The sequence below is a fragment of the Periplaneta americana genome, chromosome 11 (genome assembly GCF_040183065.1).
Source record: "Periplaneta americana isolate PAMFEO1 chromosome 11, P.americana_PAMFEO1_priV1, whole genome shotgun sequence".
Classification (NCBI taxonomy): domain Eukaryota; kingdom Metazoa; phylum Arthropoda; class Insecta; order Blattodea; family Blattidae; genus Periplaneta; species Periplaneta americana.
In genome coordinates this window covers 56,767,673-56,794,270 of record NC_091127.1, presented here as the reverse complement: position 1 = coordinate 56,794,270, position 26,598 = coordinate 56,767,673, and the positions used below count along the sequence as shown (strand labels likewise).

At 35.3% G+C, this 26,598-nt stretch overlaps 1 protein-coding gene across 3 annotated transcripts in view; it reads right to left on the bottom strand.

Annotated features, from left to right (window-relative positions):
• The window catches only part of LOC138709027 (protein croquemort-like), a 192,683-nt gene that overhangs the window by 155,261 nt on the left and 10,824 nt on the right, over nucleotides 1-26,598 (bottom strand). The window contains exon 1 of one of the 3 annotated variants that reach the window (XM_069839496.1): nucleotides 8,417-8,437. The exons of 1 other annotated variant lie outside the window; for it this stretch is intronic. The gene's annotated coding sequence lies outside the window, so the exon portion shown is untranslated. Of the gene's footprint in view, nucleotides 1-7,775; nucleotides 7,926-8,416; nucleotides 8,438-26,598 lie in introns of those variants that run through there. One more of the 3 variants, XM_069839494.1, reaches the window with a different exon arrangement.

The following is a 26,598-nucleotide window of genomic DNA, read 5'->3' as shown; positions in this document are numbered from 1 at the left end:
CTGGATTGTGTTGTAACTGGTCTATTTCGGTAACAGCTAAGGCTACGCATTTCCACATTATTTCTGTCAATATTTCTATAGTCTAAAACTTTTGTCTGATGAAGTTTTAATTAATTATGCAGACATTGCTCAATTTTCTGCAGGAAAATAAAATATTTTCTTTCCTCTATTTTTTTAAATTCGACAGGTCCATAAACCGCACACTCAGACTAGAGGCTCAACTCTTGAGTATTCCCGGTGCTAACATACGGTTGCCAAACCTGGGCCCTCACAGAGAGGCAAAAGATGAACATCGAAATATGCTAAAGAAATATGGAGAGGAAGATAGTTGGCGTTTCACTGAGAGACAAGGTCCCCAACATGGCACTGCAGAAAATTAAAGCTTCTGAAAACATCACACAAAAAGTCCTCATAAAGAAGTGGAAGTGGGGTGGTCATGTAGCAAGGCAGCAACAAGGCAGATGGGCGCGAGAAACCTCCATGTGGGACCTCTACATAGGAAGGAGAACACAAGGCAGGCCAAGAAGAAGATGGGCAGATACATTCAAGCAGCAACTGGGAGGGAATTGGTCAACCATCGCCCGCAACAGGAACGAGTGGAGACAGATAGTGAACAAACTCATATAGAACTAAAATTTGACAAACTTTAGTGTATCTCACATAGCGAATGTGAATGTAAATATTGTTCACGTGAAATAGCTCATCATGTGAACCACACCAACCGAGCTTCCCCTCCTATAGGAGGTCCTAGCCCTTCATGGGACACAGTGGCTTCATTCATTCATTCATTCATTTTCGAAATGAATGAGTTATGTTAATATTGAAAAGTAAGATTTATCTCAACAAGTTTTCGATTAAACGCATAACTTTTGAAACTAGTAATACATTTTAGCACACAAAATTTCGACATTCTCATCTCTATGCCATTTCATTCATCGCTTTATCTTATGTAAAATACTACAAAAAATATCAGTTAATGGATGAGCAGTATCTTCTAAGTAGTGTTCTGTTATGTCAAGAATTTCATCCTTTTTCTTACCAATAAGAGTTGCCTTTTCCCCCCAGGGACTTCGCTCAGCGACAATTTACTCCACTTAATAAGTATTGCTCCCGCCCACACCTGCTTTAGCGGTGACGTGCACAAACATTGAAGGAGATGCGGGGAGGGATAGGGGGGCAATGCCCCCAGGTGAAAGTGATATAGGTTACTGTCTCTATCTAGCATTAGACATAGGTATGAAGAAAGTATAATTAATTGTGAGGAGTTATACTAGGTTTATTTGCAAATTAATGTACAAATCAACGTTTACGTTAAAGTTATGTTTCTAAATACATAAAGGCATTCATTACACGATTTATAATTTTAAGGTATGGGTGAAAAAGAATTGGGACAAACCTGAAACATTTTCTAGAGAGAGTCCATATAGCCTAGTGTACTTCATGCAGAGGCGTAGCCAGGAATTTAACATTAGGGAGGGGGGGCACGTTTTGAGAATATCACTTGGAAAATTTGTCCATAACTTAAATGCAACATTTTAACACTATTAAATTTAAAATCAATTTAGACACCACAAAAGTTGTTAAAACGTAAAACGGCAAAATCCGTTCTTCGTAGTTGCAGAATGAACTAACAGACTCATACTCTAAATCAGGGATGGAAAAATGTGCTACAATTGAGGCAAACGTCACAAGCCGTAACACGTAACTCATCCCTTCCTTCAACCCTCGCGTCATTGTAGGGTAGAAGGAGAAGATAAATGTATTCATTGTTTGCCAAACGTCACAGAAACGTCACTGAATGCTCCGGCCTTGTGGACGAGGGAACAAACTCTTTCCCCATGCTGATACCTCTCTCTTTCCCAGTTCTGCAACTCTACTCTAAATAAATTACTTAATCTACTTATTGTGTTCATAACGATAGCTTCCCAACCATCGACCAATTTGAAACAAGTTGTCAGCAGAAATATAAAGGATTTGTTATTTTAATTCTAAATATTTGTTATTGTCCGTAGAAACAAACAAAATTTTTGTTTCAGTGTCGCCCTTGGAACATCAATGATGGATTGTTTTAAAATATTTCTCGAAAATGAGGAGGCTTTATCCTGGTGATCTTCCCCCATGCCCAAGGATGGGCAACTCGTGCTCCCGAAGTGCTAAAAATCCTTGAAAGAGAGAAAGGCAGACGGAGTCAGCCGCAGCAGTTACAAGTTGTTTGTAGTTCCGCTGCAAAAGCCACTGTGCGCTCTGGCGGCTCATGCAGGTGATCGTGATATCTATCCCATGATTTGAATTTCAGAATGACGCATGGTACAATAATTACAGTAATTTTAGATAGACTATACCTGAACACATAACAAAATTATATTATTTTCTAGCTTTGTAAATTAGTTTAGTACTGGAAACACAAACTGAATACAACCTTTTCAAGATACAACAAATATACCGGTAGCTGCAACACTTATTTATTATTACACTATTTGTTAATATTTCTTATTATATGTCTTATTTGAAACGTAGAACGCTAGAATTTACAATTCTTTATACATTAAAGAGTATTCCTCTGTTCTCAGAAAGGTAATAGTCTGTATTCACAAACAATAACAAATTCAAGGAAGTATTTTTTACATGTCACGGCAGATGAAATAAGCTTACTTCTGAGCTCTTTCTTTACTTTGAGAGCTTTTACGCTTATTTCTTGTATTAAACTCTGCCTCAAGCACATACAGTATATATGGAAGCAAAGAGTATATTTGGAAATTCTGACTTAGGCAACATCACGAACAGTTCGATTCCTGATTTTGCTGGAATCAAGATAGTTTATAGTCAAAGAAAGTGAAGTTGTCTGTGTTCTACATGATACTACCACATTTCAAATTTATCCATAAATGTTCTTAGCTAGTCGATTATATGTCCTGCAATTCTGTAACTCGCACGCACAACGTGCCAATGATATTATTCGATATCAGTCTCACCTTGTTGACATCTCATTTTTACCTTTAGCTGTTCTAAAGCAGAAGCAGACAGTATTTATTTACTAAAACCTTCACTGTTTATTTGTAAAATGTCATGCGTAAGAAAGTGTAATAGAATAAAAGCTTTACCTCTGTTCTTAATAAAAAAATTCTCTTTTTACTCGTAACTAAAGGAAAATGATCTCGCAATTATATTGTTTTTCACTTAAAACGAGCCGCCACTTACTGCAGACGCAATCGAACTTGTGTCTTGAAAGAACCGCACACAGACAGTACAGCTAGTACAGAGTCCGTTCTACCTGCATTGAGATTGTGTTGACACTTTGAGAGCACGAGTTGCCCACCCATGCCCATGCCTATACTACTGACTTCTTGTGACAATGAGTTCGTGAAATTCCATTCCGTATAGAACAAAGCGGAAGTAAACGTAGTTAGTAATAATTAGACAGTGGATGGGGATGACTTATCGTTGAATGTAAGTGCACATTTACTATAGGCCTATATTACATTTTTTTCATTCAGACCATTGGCTGAACAGGTTTTAAACGTAAACAGCCGACGTCAACATGCTACTGTATCTCCGTACAGTCAGAAGGAAAAGAAAAATAACGTACTGTAGTACATACCTCGTCATCATTGATGCAATTACCAGCGTTGCAGTAAACGACGATATACTCTCGTAAGTTGTCGAAGCTGAATCGTCTTCGCCTATCGCTTAAACAGTTTTTGTATCGAGAGAATTTCTGAAGAAAACCTCTAAAATGGGGATCACTCAATTTCTTTAGAGGAATATTTGTACTGAGCATCATGTTGCATGTGTCGTTACACCCGCATGATGATGATGATGATGATGATGATGATGATGATGATGATGATGATGAGATGATGATGATTCCTCAGATTTCATTCCAACGCATTTCCTGTGCGATGTACTGTTACAATAGCCTGAGTTGTTCTGGTTTTTATTTCAATTTTACATGCATTACACACGATATTGTCACTCTCATACTTCTTAATTGCATTTCGTATCTCTGAGCGAATTTAACGTTTTGCCATTATGAATGGGTCAGCACAACATATTCAACGCGTACTAAATACTTGAGCATGATAACACACTGCACACATTGCGTTGCAATGTTACTATGAAAAGATCGGGGTTCATTCGTTTTGTACGCTGCTGTACTCGCCAGGTACACAAAAGACGGACGGCGCGGCACGTGCCATATACTCTGATATGAAAAAACTTCACTTTTCCTTAAGTCATCCTGCATCTACTGTCTAGTAATAATGAAGAACCTGCTAAAAGCGCGGATAATAGTGTAAGTGTTAAAGCATCTGCTATTGTTGCGGATGATGACATTCAGTCTATACTTCGTTCCATAATGTCTGACAGAAAAAGTAAACATTGTCAACAGCGGAGGAGAGAAGTATAATTGCTATTCAACCAATGACAGAAGTCTCATTCCACGCTTATCTTGAAGTTGGGCAGGGGATAGAACGCTTCAGACCGTCCAACTCCAAGTCAAGGGTAGAATGAGACTTCTGTCATTGGTTGAATAGCAATTATACTGCTCTCCTTCTCTGCCGGCAATGTTTACATCTCCTGTCAGACATTATGGAACGAAATTTACAACTAGTGACTGGAAAAGTTATAATAATTAATGGCGGAGATTACAGAATCAGTGACTGTTTACACAAGGATCTTTTTAACAAAAATTGACAAAATCATTTTATGCTCGACCATGCCGAAATGTAGTAATTATACACCTGGTAGCAGCCCTTTAATGGACCTCATTAAAGTACACCTATTCATTAAAGTTCAGATTTTCCACCAATCAGAAAGCAATATGAAAGCGCAAGTATCGATTATTCTCGGATATGCAATCGAAAGACAACTAGCGAAGAGTCACGGAGGCTGGAAATCCAATACTGTCGCAGAAGATTATGTTCTGTTACTATAATAATTAGCATTAATTGTAAATAATATTCAAATAAATTCGATTTGTCATTTCGTTTTTCAATGTCTAAATCAATTTCCAGGTTATATCAAGATTAATGTTCATTTTACTCTCTAGATTATATCAAGGTCAATGACATTTGTTCCTCGGAAAAAATCAATACTTTCGCGTCTGCGCACATCTTACAATTTACGAGATATTGCACAAGGTCACTTCCGCTCCCCAGTCAGATAAGAATAATATGAATACTTATGAATAATTTCAAGTTAGAAATATGGTCGAGCATAAAAAGTCGTATGAAACTTGCCTATAATGGTAATTAAGACGCTCGTATGAAAATGATGAAACTCGCTTGCGCTCGTTTCATAAACATACTGGCGTCTCAATTACTACCATTATAGACTCGTTGCATAATGTACTATTATTTTATAGATACTGGTAATTCACATTTTGCTGCATACTTAGCTAAGCAGGGTATAGATTTCACAGGACATAATGAATGTTTATTTTTTCATTGTATATGTATATTTATTGATTTGTCCTTTTTATGCGTTGGTCACATTCTTATGCTCATGATAAGAATGCCGTTATGTATTTATGAATTAGCTTATTATTATCATCCTATTTGTGCCCCCCTCCAAGAAAGTCATTCTATTTAAGCCTATGTGCACAAACTAATTTAAAGAAGATCGAATGATTAAGACATGCTATTCGGTATTAACTATGAAACATTATAGGACAGCAGTCAGGAAGGAGGAAGTGTGATCGAATTGTATTTAATGTATGTAAGGTAGCTTAAGTATTCTTCTTCGAAATGTTTCACTTCCTCTTTTGACACAGACTTAAACTAATGCGGCGTAAGAGAGGATATACAATATACACATTTTAACTAACATATGGCAGGCATACGCCGCATGCCACCTTCGTTGTGTGTTATGTAAAACATTCCAAGTAAAAATCATTAGTCCTAAAATTAAGTATTACATAATTTTGGAGACTGGATTATTAGTTCATAAAACGCATTTCTTTCCAGCTGTCCTCTATCTTCCAAATACATCCATTTCAATCTTTCAGAACTTCCTTCTTTTTATCCTCGTCACGAAGGTGTATTGCAAAAATTATACATAACAAAACACAAAACCAGTTCCACCGGGTATTTACCCATTTGCAGTGTGAATAAAATACATACATACAAGGTTATTCAAGGCACTTTTTCCTACTTAACCTTAGGAGAACTGAAAAACATGATTATCTCAAATTATTTTCGTTCTTAAAAGTCGTTGTTTTCCTTAGTGCTCTTTATATTAGGAAATTGTTTATCACAAATGTGAACAATTTAAAAATATATAGGGTGATTCACGAGGTTTTACTCTCCCTTATGAAGCTTATTTCCGAAGACATTCTGAGCAAAGAGTCATATAAACATGTGTCCTAATTTCAATATTTTCAGAGTTACACTAATTTGAAATTGTTAGTAAAATACTTTTTTTTTTCTTTAGTTTTAAGGGTAAAAAAATATTACAAATAGAGAATGAACTATTCAGAAGTGTCATTTCTTTAATTGGCTAGTGTTTTGAAGCTAAGAATGGGTTGTTAATTGCTTTCTACAGATTTTGTTTTTCAATTTTTAACTAAAATTTACATCATTTTTACGCACATACACAAAAATTGTTACAAATCATACGACTTTAGGAATTTGATTCTTCACAGTTTAATTATGCATCCTAATGTCCAGTTTTAAAGAATTTACAAGAGTGGCGTGATTTGTAACAGTTTTTGTGTAAATACGAAAGAAAACGTAATTTTGTAGTTAAAAATCGAAAGCAACTATCGAATTCAAAACACATTTTTAGCTTCAGAATGTTAGCTAATTGAAGAAATGATACTCCTGAATAGTTCATTTTTTATCTGTAATATTCTTTTACCCTTAAAAGTAAAGAATAATGGTATTTTAAAACAATTTCAAATTAGTGTAATTCTAAAAATATTGAGATTAGGACACATGTTTATGACATTTTTTTGCTCAGAATGTCTTCGGAAATGAGCCCCGTACGGGACGGTAAATTCTCGTGAATCACTCTGTATTTTTACAAATAATTTTACCAAATGAAAATGTCTATTTATGTACATCAGCATTCAAAATTTCTGTAGGATTCTTTTAATTTCCAATCAACCGTTACATGGAGTCTTTAATGTCACTGCAAATTCGTGAAGAACCGAATGAAATATTAACATAACCCAACTTATGAGAGTAATAAAATTATGGAGCAGCCATCGAAATAACTGACATGCGAGTGAATGATCATGTAATACTGTCATATTTGTTCCTTTCTGTAACAGCAAATGACGTGAGTTATTTCGTTAAGAATGAAAAGATTGATATTTTCGCGAAAACCTAATACTACTTACAACATGTAAATAATAATAATAATAATAATAATAATAATAATAATAATAATAATAATAATAGTCTAATAATGGTCCCAGTTCATGATGCAATATGTTCGTAGACAAATTAAACTTAATTTGCAACGAAGCTTTTAAACAGAGTTTATGTTTGAACAAAATCATAATTTAACTAAAAATTTAAAGCATACTAATATCAAATGAAAGAAATGTGCCGTGTAGACCTGTAGAGCGCGTCTTGCATGCCACAATAATTTCAAGGACTTTTTTCCGATAAGTCAAGTTTATGGATAAGTTTAGTGACTAATTACTATTCATTTATTGTTACGATATGCTACAGTAATAATATGTTACGTTTTCTCTACCAAATAAATGTACATAAGCATAAATATACAAATACCGAAAACGACAGCTGATGCCTAATGATTTTCAGCCCTACCTTTTCCCGCCTCTCCAGTTAGCTCCTTCGCTACCGCTGTCCCAAATCGAACTGGGTAACTCGACAGAACACAAGTTTCGTGTAAAGTCTTGGCTCCACGCAGTGTGTTAGGACTAGCAAGGGGCCTTGGAACTCAACAACAACATTCTTCTTGCGATAGAAAAGCAGATCTTGAAAAAAAAATAACAATAAAATCTATAACCTTCGGAATGTTTATATGTAAAAAAACACAAAACGGCCAACAATTTCGCAGACAAATTCCCTGTTCAGATGTATTACATTATTTTTAATGTATTTTAAGATTCTTGCAATCATAATTTCTAAGCAACAATCATAAAATTATCCCATTAGTATTACTTGGGTGGAGTTGAGACGACTTTCAAAACTGCAGCCACAACAATCTCATTCAAATTTATGACTACCCAGCCAACGCGCGCAGTTCTAAACACGCCACAAGTAGCTAGCCCTCTGGCGATGATGTTGGGAACGTTAACATAAGAAAATAAACATAATATTTCTAAGTATATTTACACCATATTTTACGAAAACTTTTACCAACCAATATGTGTAGTCCACAGCATTATGATTATAATTATTATATTATTATTCAGTGCTGCAGTTAAAAAATAAGTGAAACTAACCTGATAATCGACTTCAGATGACCCAAGAATGTCTCGAATTACGTCATCTCCTTTACTGGCTGTTGCTTCCTACATGCTCTTTCATCTGAAATTCGTGTTCCATCTCGTAACCATGAATGTACACAGTGTTGCCAACTCGAAAAATGAGAAAGCGTTAAATCCTTGTTCAAAAAACACCAGAACTTCAGTAAATAAGCCTATCCTGCCTATCGTAATGATTGTTAGTAAATATAATAATACGTTGCATACTGACTTTTACATTGTCTCAATTCTACCACTTGTAGATATGTGGTTATGGTATTTTTAGAATAATATCTAATAACTATTCCTAGCAGTTTTGTGATAGAAATGTCATTGCTCTCATCAAGTAGCAAATTATACCCTTGATCTCATACGTCACTGATTATTATCAATTATTCAAAATGTGGTGCCAATACACTACATGCAATTGCAGTGCACTTTGTACCATGGAGTTTAAGATTAACTGCTCTTTCGCTATCAGAAAAACAGCATTTCCATAGACAGAGATGGTCTATTGTTTGAATTTAACAGTGTTTTGCAATAAAAAGTTCCATTTTCCCCTCCACTGATTTCGATTCCTCATTTATCAGCTTAAACGGTAAAACAGTTGCCGATTACTGCTAGATGGTTCCGTCACTTATCGCTGAGCTTACTACTCTTCCCCGAGATAATGAATTGTTATAACTATTTTAATTGTTTTCCCTATTTAAATTAACACGTCACAATTACAATATTATCACACATTTAAAACAATCACTGTAACACATTCAGCTTTTTAACAGATAGAAACTAACTTTGCTGCGAACGAGACTCAATCATAGAACACCAAGACCCAAGACAGGTGTACTACAGTTACAGCTTAAGGCTGGTTCACAATCAACCGAAAACGAGAATCGGAACGAAAACGGTAAAATTGTTAAAATGTGTACATTTAAATATGAGTATTCACAATTAACGAAAAGCTTGCCGGAGCCCGGGATAGGGAACGGAGAGTTGGCCAAGTTTCAACTTCGGCATTCACGTTTCCGATCACAGCCCACTAGATTCATTCTATTGCCATCTAAACGCTATTTTGTTGTCGTATATTTTGTAGCAAGAAGACCGTGACATAACCTATGCATTATTTTGTTCTGTGCTGTGCATCATGGAGCAAGTTTTATTTGATGAGATTCTAATACTGAGTGTTGAGGAAAATCGTCACGTTTACGATAAGCGGCGCGCCTCGTATAAAGATGAGAAATAGCTGCATCTTTGAACACCGATCGTAAGTGAATCATATTTTATTACTGTATTGGTTGTATTACACACTACATATTCATGCTTCAATTCAATAACTACTGTTGTGTTCATTTTTGTTCTATTATGAATGTTTCTTCTCTAATTATTTTACGTCATGGTAGACTTAAAATAGGTTGTGATAATAAAGATGCATGGGCATATTTATAGTACTGTACCTAATGAAATGTTTCAGTTGAAATTTCGAAGTTGGTTAACCTGTGTTTATGTTGGCTGCCTTGTACTCATGAAAGAACGCCATTGATCAATTTGCGTAATATCGACTTTACATATCGATATGCATAGTCGTCTACGTTCTCGGTTTATTGTGAATCAAAAATTTTCATATTCACGTCCTCTGCTTCTCGTTTTCATTCTGGTTCTCGTTCCCGGTTTATTGTGAACCAGCCTTTACCTCTACCCGCTACATGCATTCAAGGGAACTGGGATTCCACTCAGGGAAGCAAGCCCCTTCACATCGCTCCTGGCGCGCGACCCAAGGTTCGTAGAGGCGGTGAACTGTGGTTATTCTTTATGAGGCGACTACAATGGTTTCCGTTATAACTAGACTCCATATTCCAGCTACCTAAAGACTGAAGTTAAAGACACATTGGGTATATAGTACGCCGAACACAGGTAATGCAACGGATAAAGATATAAACAAACAGGTCGTCGCTGCGTGTTTGTGGAGTACAGTCAACTACCGATATTCTGAAGCTATACTAGTAAACATGCTTGATCTTTCCATTAAGTCCACACCTGTGGAGTAACGGTCAGCGCGTCTGGCCGCGAAACCAGGTGGCCCAGGTTCGAATCCCGGTCGGGGCAAGTTACCTGGTTGAGGTTTTTTCCGGGGTTTTCCCTCAACCCAATACGAGCAAATGCTGAGTAACGTTCGGTACTGGACCCCGGACTCATTTCACCGGCATTATCACCTCCATTTCATTCAGGCGCTAAACAACCTAGATGTTGATACAGCGTCGTAAAATAACCCAATAAAATAAAATAAAACTTTCCATTAAATAATAACTTGCCTTCGTAAGTTACGGAACTTGATCATTGCTATGCGGATGTCACTTTAAATTATGTTATATTGCAAGAAATTCTTTCAATAGCACATGACGATATTGGTGCATGATGTAGTACAAGATATTTCTATTGTCTGATATTTTTTTCGTGTTTCATTAGGGTATTACATGTCGCTCATCATTAATTTTCTATGTACTTTTCTAGAAATTCCCTAAAATGTAGATTATTTAATTTACTAATTGGGATGTTCGTACTGAACATCATGCTAAGCTACAGAAATCCATGCTAAACGTCGAGTTAATATCTTCATAATTTTCAGATTGTGATGGTACTGGTTCTTTCGCATTACGTTCAACACATTTTCTGTGCCTTTTGGTATTGCAATGTCTTTCAGTGCACTGTTTTTTACGTTCATTTTACACATATTATATGCAATGTTGTTTATATTGACAGTGAAAATATTAGTTTAAATATCCTGCAATATTACACGCTTGAGCGTCTTACCTAAGGCATTTTACCTCTGCAATGAACCTTCAATCAGCCACAAAGATGTAGTTATTTAAATAACACGACTAGTAAGAGCAGTGATCGATAAGACTACTCACCATGACTGCGTCCCGGTTTTGACTTTCTACAGGAAGAGGGCCAAGGATGCGTAACTATTTTGTATACGAATGTACCTGTACCTGCGCTGTGACGTCACATATACTTCGAATGAGCCAACTTCATTCTAGTTTATAGGTAGCTGGAATACGAAGCCTAGTTATAACTAATATTTTTCCTGCATAGTCAAAGAACCTCTTTTTCATCAGTATTTTTCTTCTTTTCTCCAAAAGCTCCAGATTAGGCACTAAAATTACTGCAAAAGCACTATAGTTTCGCTAACGCGAAATTTATTTAAATTTGGCACCAGACGACTTTCAAAAACACCAGATCTAGTGCCAAAAGCACCAGATTGGCAACTCTGAATGTACAGTACATATACAAATGTGGATGAACTCTTAAAGTAGAGAGATAACACTGATGATGAGGATCAACCCACTTGCCTGGGAGACTAGGAGAATACTTCCGTCATTGTGCTGAATAACGTTTCGCACTCTGATGTTGATATGGTAGAGTGTCGATTGTTTGTTTTGAAATTTTCAGTTCATTAAACTATTCAAAGTCAGAATAGGGGAAGAAATGTTGAACGATAGTAGAACAGGGAGAGTAGTTGTTTATTGACATTTCTGGTTTTGAGCCAGAGGCCGTTTTAGGCCCAATTGTATAAACTATTTAATCTTAGATCAGAGGTTAAATTGATCCTTGTTTCAGCTGAACTTAGAATTTTGTGTTGTATAAAGTCTAATCTGAGATTAATTTGTCTCAAACTAAAGTCAACTTTGACTGAAGAAATTTCTCCGATTAAGTTAGATGATCCAAGTTCAGTTCTTTCTTTTCTGTAGTGACAGATTGTGCAAATAAAATATTCATTATTATTAATATTAATAGATATGGTAGGTACATTTATATATATATATATATATATATATATATATATGTATTTATTTTCTTTCAATTTCTTGCCTTAAAACACAAACAATCTTATATTTTATAAGGCTCTATCGTGATCAGCAGTATCAAATAACATAACCTATAATTATATTATGTTTATAACAACCATTAATTATTAATGGCTATGATAGGTACATCCATAAATGTTCAATTAACTGTATTACTAAACGAAAATTGTTGTTTTATAAAGCTTTATTATATTTAGCAGTAACAAACACCATAACATAACAACTTGGAGAACAGTCAACCTTCTTCTTATTGTCCGCCATTATTTACATTGCACAAAAAAACCAGTGTCTCCAACAGAGTGTAATACAGAAAGTCCGCAAAAAGTAGTTGTAAAGTCGCTAGATTTCTCATTATCAACAAAGAAAGATTAAATTTTGTCACTATGGGGTGCTAAGAAGGTCACTAAATCCCTATTTAAGCAATATAAAAGTTAAAAGAAATTGTTGTTGAAAAAGAGTTAAAGTCGCTAGATTGGCAACACTGAACAAACCTGTCCGCGCATCACGTATTTCACCTGTTTATGCGATGTTGCCAAATCCTTTTCACGTAAACTTAGATTGCATTTGAACCAAAGTAATTTGATCGCAGAAAAGTTTTATACAATAGAAGAAGTGTATGAACTCGGTTCACTTTTCGATCTTCGATCAAAGTTGATCTTTAGTCGGGGAGTTTTATACAATTGGGCCTTAGTGTCTTACACGCGCAGGACGCCCTCTCCAGCCATTGGAGAGAGAGAGAGAGAGAGAGAGAGAGAGAGAGAGAGAGAGAGAGGAGTACGACAAGGATGCCCATTATTTTAATCTGTTAAATATCTACATGGAGGATTTAATGAAGAATTCTTTTCAAAACATAGAATTGGTGACAGTAGAAGGAAGAAAAATAAAATGTCTAAGATTTTATGATGGTGTGGTGTTGCTAGCAGAAAAGGAGACGATACTATAAGACAGGGATCGTCAGCACAGAGCATTCTGGGGCTAGAGTTTCTTACCCGCGGAAAACGCAGTGCACTAGGATGCACTCCGTAGCTGCTAGCGGGTATGCTCTCTGTCTCTCCCTGCTGCAAGACGGTGCAGACGGGACGGCATCGCGTACCCTTTGCACATTTCAACGAGTGCTGACGACCACTGCTATAAGAGATATGCTACTAGAGCTAAATGACTGCTGTGAGTAGTATTGGATGAAGATAAATGAAAACAAGACACAAAGACCGTGGTTATCAGAAGAAAGTTAAAGAAAGTAAACTTGAGAATTCGAAATTATACCGCTTCAAATACTCAGGATGTGCTCTAAGTAGTAATATGAGCTGCTGCCAGGAAGTCAAAAGAAGTATAGCAATGGTATAGGAAGTTTTTAATATAAAAAGGAACATCTTCTGAGGTTCTGAGGACCTCTGGAAAAAATAACTAAGGAAGAGACTAATGAAGTGCTTTGTATGGAGTGTGGCACTGTATGGGACAGAAACTTGGACATTACGGCAAAGCATTTGAAATGTGGAGAAGAATGCAACATGTGAAATGGTCAGACAGAATAATAAATTAAACTGTACTATAAAGAGTAGGTTAAGAAAGAATATTGCTGAAACTGATCAGGAAGGAAAAAAGATGTTTGCTGGGCCACTGGCTGAGAAGAAACTACCTACTGAAAGATGCACTGGAAGTAAAAGATGAATAGAAGATATATTAAATGATAGGCAACAATAAGATAGCCCTACATGGATCATGTGCGGAGACTAAGAGAAAGCCGGAAAATGGAGAAGAATGGAGAATGCTGGGTTTGCAGTAAAGGACCTGCCCTTGGGCAGAACATTCTGAATGAATGTTCGTGTTACAGTCAAGAAAGTCATGAAAAGCAGTTATGAAGAGTCGTTTTTCTAGCAAACAGAATCTGTTCACCCTTTTACAATGACAAGTAATATCAGCCAATCATTTCAAAGTAAATTAATTTGCACATTATTATTACATACCATGCGAAAAAAAAATCTTACTTTGTATATCGTCGGTTTACAAGCAAAACACATTCACTTCTGACAAAAAGACGTGTATAATGTAGGCTACATAATGTATGTGTACAAATTTAGAATTTGAAAATTAAATACGCATACAGAGAAACAATTTACTAAAAATAATATTTTGAGGATTAGGTTTCGTTAAGACTTTGAAAATGTCTTTTTCTCAGAGGTAATATTTTTTACTTTAATGTGCCGTATTCATAGACATTCTTAGCGTGGGCTTCCGGTGGATGATCAGCGAACTAACTTTTTCGTATTCATAAACCAGTGTTAGCGATATGATATATGAATCCTGTACAAGTAACCAGTCGATAGCCGTGGCTAGTTTAGCACGCTCGTAGCGCGGGCTAGCGAAATGTCTATGAATAGCACCCTAAGCTTGTAAGCCGACTATATAGTGTATACATATAAATAAATTATGTCAGAAAGCTGAAATTTTGTGTAGATTTTCAGAAGTCAAGTACGTAAAAGTAGGCTATTATGATGTTTATGTAAGAATTTCAAGTTACTTTATAGAAATTACGAATTTTAATTAGAGTGTTTTTGAATATAAAATTTAGAAATTCACACAACTAATCTTAAACATTATTATAACATATTTTAAAGATCACCTTATTCACAATCAGCGGTAAAATATTAAGCTGCTCACATGAACTGCTTTGACATATGTGTATTCATACTCATCTATGCCAACTTAATTCTCTTTTTAACATAATTGTAATAGTTAGCAAGAAAAAACTATCCACATAAAACTTAAATCTTACCCCTTAATATATTTCTAAATGATGAATATATTGTAATGCTGTAAAAAACTGTATCAAATTATAACTGAAACTTTCAGTGCATTTGATGACCAAATATTTGCAGATTTATAGATTTTTTCACGTAAGGCTATTTAAGTACAAGTCCCCTTAAATCAAATACATTAAAAAGAAGGGAATGAAGCAAGTCTTCTTTCTGTTATCACAGATAAAACAAACGTCGCGATATATAAATCTCTCGGATTTTCGTTATGTCACGTCAGATAGAAGTGTCGAGGAAAGACTCTTACGATTTTTCTCACATAGGTAGTGAGTCACAGCTGTTACAATATTCGACTACACGAAGAAATTAAAATGTGATACGTGGTGACACAAACGTATGATCTGTCAGCTATGATGATTTTTGAGCACAACGGTTTACATCTATCACTATATAGGGTGATTCAACCAAGCGTCCAAAATTAAACAGGAAATAAGGGATGTTCTATAGAACATTTTAACAAAGGGAATTTAGTGTCCGCGATGTCAGATTAAGGAAATATGAGGTTAAACATGTATATCGCAATCGCTTACTGTTTTTTATATTATATACATTTACTTACAATTCCTAGTTTACATTTATTACACTAAATTATTCATATTTATCTGCATTTCAAATTACTTTCATATAATTTACAAAGCTGAGTTAACAACATTCTATACGTACTGTGATTGTGATTAAAAGGGAGTGGATTTTTAGTATACTTCCATATTTTATTCCTTAGTTACAAATCATATGCGACCGTTGCATAAATTCATTTCAAATTATTTGTAAACAAAGGTCAAGATTTTATAATGCATATGAACTGTACAAGGCAAAAAAGGATGAACAGTTTCCGGAACATTCAGCGTCATATGCCATTGTTTTATGAAACTTAGGAGGCAGACCGGACCTAGCTGGTACGTAATAACAGAAACAAAGCGAATACAGTGTCATTCTACGAGTATACGAGTATACGAGTGTATACATAGTACAGCAGTGTTGTCAAATCAAGCGCATTTTTCTGACCTTGACGTCGTGTACGGGCATCAAGGGCTAGGTATGGAAGGAGGAAGGATTATGTATATGAATAATCAGCCTGTTGGGTTAAGAAAACAGTGGTGTACAAACTTCAAACGGAACGTGAAATTTTAAGTCGTTATTTTTATATGGCTTCTTTCTGTTCGATATTATATTATATTGTCTGTAAAACAAAAATACTAACACCAATTTCTTGATATTGAAGTTGTGTTTTAAACGTTAATAACATAATAAAGAGTTAAGAAGGAATATTCACATAACTTCCATAGTAGTACAACTATACTGTACTAAGTGAATTAAACACATCATTTATAAAGAAAGTGATCTCTAAGAAAGAGATTGAGTATGACATAATAAGTTGGAATTGATATTGATGGTATTTTAGGCTTATAAACGTAATCAATAAACTAATCAAAACAATATTATAGTACAAAGCAAAGTTACCTAGGTATATGTTTTAAATGTAACTAATATTACATAACAAAACTCTTAACGCATCTTCCTATCATCAGAATATTGAATTATTTTCTCGAAATGTGCTGAAGCTATAGAGTTGACGTTTTTACAACACATGGGCACATATCTTTTGTTTATGATGTAATAGTAGTTGCTCTGTTAATTCATTTTCTTACAAACATTTCCTTGCAAATACGTTCAACATTTTTAATACACTATCTTCAGTATGGTAATAAATAAAAGTCAATATTACAGTTATATGAACATACAGCTGTAATACTGACTTTTTCTTATTATCATATTGAATCAATGATCACTATAACAATTTTGACAATACGGATTCAGTATATCCTCAAAAAAAATTATTATACATATGTAAACATAGATATTAAATTTTAAAGAAGGGAAACAAAAGGGTATGAAAAATTATAATTGCTATTAATGTGGCACCATGTGATTAAATTAGAATTTGGCAGGATTTTTTAACGCAATTATCACAATGTCATCCCTCAGAGATGTTGGCAGAGCAAACTGCCGTCGAAATTCTTCGAAAAAAGCTGGTATAGTCCCTCGAGCACCTATGAGCAAGCCGAATACCTCAACGTGAATTAAGGCATATTTCAGCTTGAAATAGTTGACTGTATGCTCATAGATCGACTTTTTCTCAAGGTGGACCTCGGCTGACTGATGACATTCTACTTCAAAACGTATCGTGGGGTCCACTATGATGCCCTGTTTAGTGTCAGCATTGTACGCTAAAATATCGACTCGTCTCGTTGACCCATTTTCAGCTAGACAGGAGATTTCTTCTTCTACTATCCAGCCCTTATTTCTTAATACGGCAGCAATTTTGGATCTTACAAGACGATATCTAGAGTTCCTCAAGAGCAATCCCTGTTCACAGAATCCCAAGACGTGTGCTAAAGTTTCAATCTCCGGGCAGCCATGTCTGCACCGGGTACAGTCGAGAGATCTGCCGGCAACGGAACGAACAGCTGCTAAATTTGCTGTCATTTTCAGGCTAGATATCCATTCACTAGTCGAAAGTCCTTTCTTGTTTGCAATCCAACTGTTGGCGGGTGTTACTTCGCTATACATCTCAACACCTTTTCCCCGTCCTGAAAAGTCTTCCATGATTCATATTTACGACCTCGCAATTCTTCTCGAAAATTTCGAATTGTAGCTTTAGTAAAGTCTTCGGGAAAAGAAAGGCAGAGGGAATCACATGACGATTTGAGTTCGACATCTGTCTCATCATGTTAACATGCGGATTATCTGCTCTGATTAATGATAGACAGATGTTACAATGTTGAAGAAAAGCTTCCCACGAAGCGCGTATTAACTGAAGTCCTTTTAACTTTTTACTAGCGTACAGCACGCTATTTGGAATATCAGCCGGGAGGAAAAGCATTTCTTTAACAGAGCGTCTTCAGTAAAACGTATTTACGATATATTGGATTTACAAAAACACTGTTTCAGTACCTGTAAGGCCACTAATTAAACATATAGTATTTGAAAATTTCATTTTTCTGTAAAAAAAGTTGAGAAAATATTCCTTTTGAATAAAAAAGCAAGCTTGTGAAAAATGAGCATTAAATTAGAACTTACATTCTTATAATGCACTTATACTTCTCAGATTAATATAACAATTAACATGGATACTGTTTTAATAAGTACTCTTCCCTTTATTCATTGAATCAGTGCTGACCACCCCTGTATATAGCTCGACCAAGCGGCATATACTACCTCTTTCATCTGTCTCTTTCCTTTCCACTGTAAAGCGCTCAGGCTCTCCTGAACTCTAAAGCGGGCGCTTGCGCTTATGGACACCAGTTGACATGACTTACGTACAGCCAGAAAAGACACAAAGTTATCAGAGAGTTTATTTTCACAAACTTTGAGATCAGCCTGAAACTTGTCACATGTACTGCAAGTGTCACGGCATGCATGTCCAAATGATATGTTAAATCTGGTGTTGAAAATCTTTCTTTAGTATTCATAAGACACATCGGAACGACCTTGTGAAATATACATTTCATAATTTTTTATGATGAGATTGTCGGGAAAATATATTCGATCACTTTTTGACTGATCATAATGGCTTTTCCTTCCCTTGAATGATTTAATGTGGTTGAGCACACTTTCGAAGACATCATCAGGTTTCTTGTTGTGATCTTTAGGCGGCATACCTGTAGACTTGAGAGAGTTCTGTAGTACCTGAACGAGTTTGTAAGAGATTCTATGCAAGGAAATGAATGCTTTCAAACACACTGGTATTTCGTCCATGTCGTTAGATTTGAATACCGTTACCTTGTAAGAATACTTCCTATAATGTAATTTAGCTGCTGCAAAGGAATATTTCAGAAGTGTCCCTCATAAGAGGAAATAAGCCTATCATTTCAACAGTCAATGAATTCTTGTTTTTATATGTGAATTAATTTTTTATGACTGTACTTAGTGCCTCTTTATTACATTATGCATTACTTGTATCAATGCACCTAGAGCGTATTAATATTTTTTTCCTTAAAATTTATGCTCATTAAAGGCTTGATTTAAACAGCTATTAGACTATATTATAACAATTTGGTTTTCTTCTTTCACCCGATCATTCATTCTCTTCTCTTATACAGGGTGGTATTACAAACTTTCAGGGATGATGGCGAAGGGCACATGTATCAATTTAAGATAAGGAACCCTGGTCCGGAAATGACCCAGTCGAAAGTTGTAAGCAAAAATAGTTGTGTGGAAATGGAATTGTAATTTCGCACCACGTGCCCTCCTTCCCTTAACTTTTGGAACAGTCGTGGAACAATTATATGGGCCGGATGTCTCCTACGTGGGTACTTGCCCCGATACAATCTGTGAGCTTGTTTACTGTTCCCATTGGCTCATCCGTATTCGAAAATGAGGTCTGCTTATTCCGCTCTCGTGTACTCCTCCATTTCACTAGGACTGATCGACTGGACACTGCAACTTGTACACATACACTACTGTCTACAGACGCGCATATCAGGACCAACCATGTCCGTTACACATTACGCTATCTGCATTGATTTAGTGTAGTTTCCTGTCCCCCATCCCTCAGACAGCGCACTGAATGGAATACTGTAGGTAGACAACGTAAACAACGTCAGATGAATACAGTATGCGTAAGATGTACAGATAAATACACATAAATAAGGTGTACAGAGGAATAAAATTATTTCATTTCCACACAACTATTTTTGCTTGTAACTTTCGACTCGATCATTTCCGGACCATGGTTCCTTATCTCAAATTGATACATGTGTCCTTCGCCATCATCTCTGGAAGTTTGTAACACCATCTCGGAAACACTCTGTATATTATATTACTCTAATAGTTAAGTAAATTAATAGCATATCGTAAATTATATGCATTAAATAACATACACCCTATGACTACATCATAACAAAGTACTAATGCATTGCAACCTCTTTGCTCTTTGCTGTGCGTTACTACAGGAGTAGGAGGGAAGTAGAGTAGAGGACAACTCCTTGGTTGCCGCTCCTTCCTCCGCGTAAGAAAAGCACAAGGAACATCATGCGCTCGAATGCTTATTCATCCTTCTTGCCGTATAGTGCTCATATACAAGGACATCATTTTATTTTTACTTCAATTTTTATTGTACCTGAGTTTTTTAATGTACTTCACTCCCACCCCTTCAACCGTCTTCCACACAGATCCAAGACCGCATATACAGTCATAGTAGCATCAGTACGTTCCAAAAATATGTTCGGATATTCCAGTGACGAAAGAGCTTTCAATATTGAATCATTTTCGCACAGGTACTGTCGTCCATTTGCCTACGTCGCATCCCGGTTTCCCCAACCAGCTTTTATATTCGCCAACTAGTGGCTGGGCTGTCTTAGCTCTTTTCTGAGAACATTAATTTCTGTTAGGAATTGGACGTCTACGTAATATTATACAACTGTTTAAAATAACTTAAATAAAAGGGCCTCGTTAAGTAATTAACTGTCACGTGATTTCCCTTCTTTCTACGACCCTACGACATAACCACTTGGACGGACAGTAGATATATGTCTGAGTAATTTTATCTTTTCGGGCAGAAGTGAAGATTGAATTTACAGTACGTAAGGTACTCTTTTATAGAGTAGGTACAGAATTATTTCAACATGAGGTACTAGTACGAAGAACTGGTAATTGGAATTAAGTACAATATGCCATAGTGCGATAATATGCACATTAGAACTGAAGCCTGTATCGAAATGTGTTTAAATATCCATATTATGATTATTTTTCAATTTAACTTCATTCTCTATATTGTACGCTAATGTGCTGTAGACAGTATAATATACACTGCATAATGAATACGTCCACATGGACAGCACAGTTCGTGAGTAAAAACACGCATTGTTAATACTGTACTGTATTTTGATTAAACAAAAACCTAATGAAAATGATTAAACTCAAAAGCGCAATATTTCCTACTTTACATAAATGGATGAACTACTTTTCTTCCCTCCTATACCTAGTAAAGTGATTTGTTTGTATATTACGTCAGTATCATCGAACTCCAGTCGTGGAAGGGGATAGCAAACGGCGTTGTTCCAGAGGTATAGGCAAGTTAATATTAAAAATGTTAGTAAAAATAAAATGATGTCCGTGTATATTTAAGGGGTTATTGCATTCTTCAGCTTTTAGCACATATAAACGCATATTGTGTTGTTTTTTTTTTATCTATCTGGTGCTTAAACCGAGTTTGAGAATACGGAATATCGCAAAACTGGAATACAAAAGAAACCAAAACACATTACAGTAGTTCTATTTTATTTATTGTAATCTGACAACATGCAGATAGTACTATTGGAGAAAATTCCGCGGTAATCAACAAAGTACTCCATAATGAAATGCACTGCTGACTCTGTGCAAATGTATAATACAGCCGTGGCGAAAAGGCCATGGTGCGCCGAGCCACTGTGTAAGCTGCAACGTGCATAGCACCTATGGAGGGAGGCGGACAACAGAAGGGGAAGTTAATGTTTAGGACGTGGAACGAAGAAAGAAATGAACAAGAAAACAACCTAAAATTAATTATCTTCAGAATGTCTCTACGACAAAGTTTCAAAATCAGGAATTATGTCACTTACTGCCAATCGTAGTTGATCACGAAGGTATTTGTGTGTCAGTCGTGATCTAAATTTGATTTTTACTATTTTCATTGTTGAAAATAATTTTTCACAAACGTAAGTTACAGCGAACATGGCTTCAACAGAGCAAGCGGAAGAACGAAGCTTCAAATATTTATTTTTTTCCAAAGATTTGAAAAGTTCAATATCTGTCAAGTCCTTACATCTAGCTTTCATTTAACGTCACATTGTAAATCTGTGAGCTTAAATTGAAAATCTAACCGCATTATTCGTACATCTACTGTAAAAGAATAGACGTACAGAGATGACAATGATAATAATAATAATAATAATAATAATAATAATAATAATAATAATAATAATAATAACACTTAACCTTTTAATGTTTCATCAGTAACATGTAACTTATAACGCCGTTTTATGTTATACAACCGTTTTCCTAGTAATATTTGTGAACAAATCATACATTTAATATTTTCATCATATTGTAAGCAAAAGAATGCATCCTCCCATCCTACTTGAAACTTTTGTTTTTTTATAGAGGTACATGGTTTCGAGAGAGATATTGCGACGATACGCCACTCGCAGGTCCGAGACAAATACAAATAGAACGGAGTTTGACTCCAGTGAGTGAGAGGGTGGGGGTTGTAGGTAGAAAGCGAGAGAAAAGCACAGCGAGCCACAATGTGCTCGTGAGTCGCATTTTCGCCGCGGCTGGTATAATAATGATGGTTGAAAGTTAAGATTAAAAGAAGAGATAATGAAAACAAGAAGCCGCCTTATCGTGTACTTCGAACTTGCATAACGTTTTGACAGTTGTCACGAGAACGCTGTAATATGATCGGCGTGGAAATTGCAGGAAGTGTTGATAGACTTCTTTGAGCTCGCTAAACTCGAATTTCCCCGCCTGTCAACAAAAATACAGGCCTGATAATGCAATTTTCTGTCTTCTACCTGCTGACGTGGCAAATCGGAATATTTCACGTTATTATGGTGAGAAGCCAGGGAAAATTCGATAGTGTGTAAAATGCATTGTATTTTAGAATAGCTTAGCCGTAAGAATATTATCAATTTTGAATTAGTTTTATCAACGATGCGAACGAAGAATGTACCAAAAGCGTACTGCTTAAGCAATGAGTTGAAGGACACACAACTTTAATAACTGATGGTATCTAAATATTCTTATGTATAATATAAAAAACTACCAACAATAGTAATTTGCTTAAAATAAAATGAGTTTTTTTTTTTTTTTTTTTAATTTTAACAGTGCATACATCGTGGTTTTTAAGTGCATACGTGAATGCATATTTTGCCGTTTTTAGTGCATATGAACCCGCCTCTTGATTAACTCTTCGAAATGCATGAATTTATTTATTTTATTGGGTTATTTTACGATGCTGTATCAACATCTAGGTTATTTAGCGTCTGAATGAAATGAAGGTGATAATGCCGGTGAAATGAGTCCGGGGTCCAGCACCGAAAGTTACCCATCATTTGCTCGTATTGGGTTGAGGGAAAACCCCGGAAAAAACCTCAACCAGGTAACTTGTCCCGACCGGAAATCGAACCCGGGCCACCTGGTTTCGCAGCCAGACGTGCTGGCCGTTACTCCACAGGTGTGGACCGAAATGAATGAAAGAGTCTGCAGTTGACACACGCCAAGTTTTTTAATGTGACACTGTAAATACGATAGACAGAATCCCCATGTGGACGATAGGTCAACAAAACATGATGAATTGCACGCATGTAAATAATAAATGTAAATATTAAGTGCAGATAATAAATGTAAATTTAAATGTGAATAAGCATTGGCGCCAACTTTTGAAAAACATTGGGTGGGCTCAAACACGAGTTATAAGTTAAAATAAATAAATCTCATAAATAATAATATTAATAATAATAATAATAATAAGAATAATAATAATAATAATAATGGTTTAATTAGATCTCAAAACTCTTGCAATCATTAAAGAGACACTGACAAATATAAAGTATAAAGTCTTCTTATGGCGGAAATTTCAGAAACTTTCGAAGTAAAAATAGGAGTAAGAAAATAAGATGGACTCTCTCCATTACTTTTCAACAATGTACTTGAAAAAGTAATAAAAGAGTGGCGTAAACAAAAAAAAAAATCCTCAAAATTAATGAACCAATCACATTAGACAGAGGAAAATTAAAGATAGATTGCCTAGCATTTGCAGACGACTTAGCAATTTTACCTCATGACGTCATAAAACTGAAAAACAGATTGAATTTTTAAAAGGAAAAGAGAGAGAGAGAGAGAGAGAGAGAGAGAGAGAGAGAGAAAAGAAAACACCAAAAAATAAATCGCGGAGAAAATCGGTCTCCAGATATCCTAGGAAAAAAACAGAATACGGTACCTGCAGGCACCAAAGTATATGGAAACCAAATATGGTAAAATTAAACGAGTCCTACTATGTAAATACCTCGGCGAAATGATTAGGAAAATAAAGTTGAAACAAAAGCGAACGGAATTAGATGCCAAAAAAATGAAGACAGCAATTCGGCTCGCTGAAAATATTTACAATAAAAAGTGCATATCCAAACATACAAAATTAAGACATTATGGACACGTCATTAAACGAGGATGTCTCTTGAAACGTTAATTCTGAATAGAAGAGCAGATGTCGAAAACATTGAGGAAAAAGAATGCAAAAACTTCAGGAACATATTAGGCCCAAAAGTCATAGATGAACAATACAGACTGAAAAGTAAACAAGAAAAATAAACACAGACATTCATTGTGACATTAGAAAAAAAAAAGGTTAAAATTTTACTGACATATCAAAAGAATGAACCCCGAAAGATTCACAAAACAAATAGTTGAATTTTATGAAAATAAGAGTAAAGCACAAACAGATACTATAAAATGGATTGCCGAAATAAACAATGACTCCTCCTTCCAATTTGTACATCCCTTCCGAACACCACAACCATAACACTAATATTAATACATTTTATAATTGGATCTCGAGCACGCGTCTAAGCACCTAGGCATTATGCCAGGCATTTCTAACCTTTAAGCGAGGTGCAACAGTGACGTAGAATTTCAGAATCGCATGCAGGCACATGCTTAAAAGATATTCTACGTCACTATTGCACCTCGTTTAACGGCTAGAAATGTCGGCGCTGAACATGTCTGATGTATATCATGATGCCGGGCAGCATCCAGACGCGTACGAACATGTTATGATATGTTTGATGAAAACGAAAAGTATTTCTTGCCTATTTATATTCATGCATATTTAATATTAAAAATTATATTGTCTTTTCCAAAGCGTTCCCGTGGTAAATATTTGCAAATGGCATTAGTCATGTTGGATAACGTTTTTATAAAAACGATAAGCAACTACCTGTTTGTTTGCGTCAAATTACATTATTAGCATTCAATTAAAGATGCTTTTTCTTTCATAATTCAATGAGAGTGTTTTGTCGTTACAAAAAGTCTGTTAATTATGGTCATGACTCCTCATTCCAGTTCAGAGATCCTGACGCCTGAAATAAGAGGGGTAGACAAGATTTTAAAGTTGAGATGGAACCAGCTTGTGTAGGAAAAGAAAAATCCAAAATGGAACCTATCTCACAGACAGTCATGACCAGCAAGGCATGTGAGGTGCCATTCAGTTGATCACCAATTAATCAATAATAAAATACTCACGTCATCACACAAGTACAAACGTCATTTCATTAATTTTAAAAATTTAATTAATATTCACTATATTTACGTATGTAAATTAGGTCTTTAACAATAAAAAATCCAATCAATATTCTCAATATGCACGTAGGATGTGACCTCAATATTATTCAAGACACATGTCATGCATCTTCTCCGTCTATAGTCCAGGGATACAAACTGTGCTTCAATTGTGGCACACGTCACAAGCCGGAACACGTGACTCATCCCTTCCTTTCACCCCCAATATATATTATAGAAGATAATAGTAAACATGATACACATTAACTGTAAATACTCTATATACAGTAGGCCTATAATATATTCAATTAATTCATTTAACGAAATCAACTCCGTTATGGTGAACAAAAACATATATTCTGAGATTATGAAATTTATATCTTATACTATAACTGCCAGTAAAAATTTATTTGAACTAAGAAAAGTGTTCTTCCTACGTCACACGACGTTAAAGGGACAAAATAATAATAATAATAATAATAATAATAATAATAATAATAGTAATAATAATAATAATAATAATAATAATCAATATACAAATTATCAATATTTATATTTTACACAATATATACAAATAATTCGTTTATCAAAACTTATCCCGTTGCAGTGAACGAAAACATATATTCTGAGGTTATGAAATGCAAATCTTTTACGAACATCACATAAAATTTGTTTAAATTAAGAGAATGTTCTTTCTACGTTATATGACGTTACATATTTATAATGCATTACACCATTATTATTTAATGACCCCATGCGTACCTGCTTGCAATTCGATCTTGCTTACGTATCCACGTGATGTAATAGATGTAGCTATAGCTCGCGCAAGAAACGATTACCGAAAACCAATGGTGGCGTTGTTGTCTGTTTTGACGTGTGTATGTAGGCACGCCGAGGGGGGAGAGGTGTGAGCCAATGGAAGTACTGTCTCTTCCAAGAAGATGAACAAATGAGGACATCGCTGTGGAAATAAAGAACGTAGCAAGAGAAAAATTCAAAGCTAATTAAACGCGCAATATATGTTTACGAATGAAATAATAATAATAATAATAATAATAATAATAATAATAATAATAATAATAATAATAATAATAATAATAATATCGTGCGGTACAAGACACGTACTCACATGCAATGGAACAAACTAAAGTCGTAATGTAACTAT